The following is a 2,246-nucleotide window of genomic DNA, read 5'->3' as shown; positions in this document are numbered from 1 at the left end:
AGGCTGTATGGTACAGTAAATAATCTGAAAACTCTTCTACAACAGTACAGTTAGAAATTCTGGATAAACTATGACAGATATTCTTTTAGAGTCACAGCTGAGTTTGTAAGAAAGTGAAGGAACACTTCGGCATCAAAAAATGGAGGAGAAATGACAACCAGGGTAGAGTAGTCCCTGCTTATCCACAGGGATACATTTCAAGACCCCCCAGTGGTGCCTGAAACGCAGATGGTAACAAACCCTATAAATACTATGTTTTTCCTATACATACCTACAATAAAGTTTAACTTAAAAATTAGGCACAGTAAGAGATTAACAATAACTAATAATTAGGTAATTATCAGTAAAGTATTATTAAGTAAAATAAGGGTTCTTGAACACAAACACTGCGATACCAAGGCAGTTGATCTGATGAACGAGACAACTACTAAGTGACTAATGGGCAGGTAGCATATACAGAGTGGATACACTGGACAAAGGGATACACTGTCTCAGATGGGATGGAGTAGGATAGTACGAGATTTCATCACTCTACTCAGTATGGCATGCAATTTAAAACTTATGAATTGTTTATTTCTAGAATTTTCCATTGAATATTTTCAGACTGCAGTTGACTGTGGGTAACTAAAACTACAGAAAGTGAAACCACAGATAAGGAAGACTACTGTATTAGTGGGCAGGTACTATACTATATAGTACATAGTATATAATTTTAAAGGATAATCTACATGGTCTCCCAGAATTCCCCATCAGGATTATGTCCCAGTCACCCACACTTGTAAACTGCTCAATAATGTACCCTTTCTTGGCTTTCTTCCCTTTCCTGTTTTCCCTCTTCCCTACTGGAACATCCTGAGTTACTTCTCAATTAACTACTTGTACTCAAGTACTCAACTCAGAGTCTGAGGAAACCCAAGCTAAGACAGGCCTTTATTTGTCTATTCATTTTCAGAATATTAGGACACCTTGCACCTTAAATATGCTCTAATTATAATCTGCATTATACTACCTAATTATAATAAAGGTGGCCCTCACGAAATTGCCAAATATCATAAAGATTTCTGTGAAGAAGTAACAACAACAATAATAATAATTCAAGCACAAATGAATAACAAGAAAATGGAAATGCTGTTTAAGAATAAAATACAATGATGGTCTATATAGTTTTGGATGGAAGTCAACTCCAAAGATTATCTGATAGATTTTGAAATATAGATTTTGATCTACACACTCTGATGATGAAGTATGACAGGTATATTGCGATTATTTGAGAAAAGCCAACAGCACAAAAGTGAATAAACAAAACACAGAAGTCTCCAGAGAAGTCAGATAATTTAGAGAAGAGAAATTTAAACAAATCTAATTAATATGTTCAGAGAGATTTGGGAAGAGGTTGTATCCACACACACAGACACAAAAATTCACCTGCTGTGAAAAGAAGCAATCAGAGTACACATAAAAGCAGCCTACAAGTTTAAACATTATTGCCAAAAATATAGCATGCATGGCTCAGGCCTGTAATCCCAGCACTTTGGGAGGCCGAGGCGGGTGGATTACGAGATCAGGAGATCGAGACCATCCTGGCTAACATGGTGAAACCCCTTCTCTACTAAAAATACAAAAAATTAGCCGGGTGCGGTGGCAGGTGCCTGTAGTCCCAACTACTCGGGAGGCTAAGGCGGGAGAATGGAGTGAACCTGGGAGGCGGAGTTTGCAGTGAGCCGAGATCGTGCCACTGCACTCCAGCCTGGGCAACACAGCAAGACTCCGTCTCAAAAAAAGAGAAAATTTATATATTTATATATAAATATATAAATATAGTATGCATGAAAAGATTGGAATAGTCAAAGAAATCTTTTGTAACATAGAGGAGAAAGACAAGAACATAAAAATATGATAAAAAGGTAAGATTAAGAAGATTGATCCATGCTAAATTCCTAGAAGGAAGACAGCAGTAATGGAGGGGATAAAATTATGTTTAAAAAGAGTATTTCCGGCCGGGCGCAGTGGCTCACGCTTGTAATCCCAGCACTTTGGGAGGCCGAGGCGGGCGGATCACGAGGTCAAGAGATCGAGACCACGGTGAAACCCCGTCTCTACTAAAAACACAAAAAATTAGCCAGGCATGGTGGTGGGTGCCTGTAGTCCCAGCTACTCGGAGAGGCTGAGGCAGGAGAATGGCGTGAACCCGGGAGGCGGAGCTTGCAGTGAGCCGAGATTGCGCCACTGGACTCCAGCCTGGGCGA

Source organism: Nomascus leucogenys, chromosome X, assembly GCF_006542625.1.
Source record: "Nomascus leucogenys isolate Asia chromosome X, Asia_NLE_v1, whole genome shotgun sequence".
Classification (NCBI taxonomy): domain Eukaryota; kingdom Metazoa; phylum Chordata; class Mammalia; order Primates; family Hylobatidae; genus Nomascus; species Nomascus leucogenys.
Note: the sequence above shows the minus strand (reverse complement) of the source record.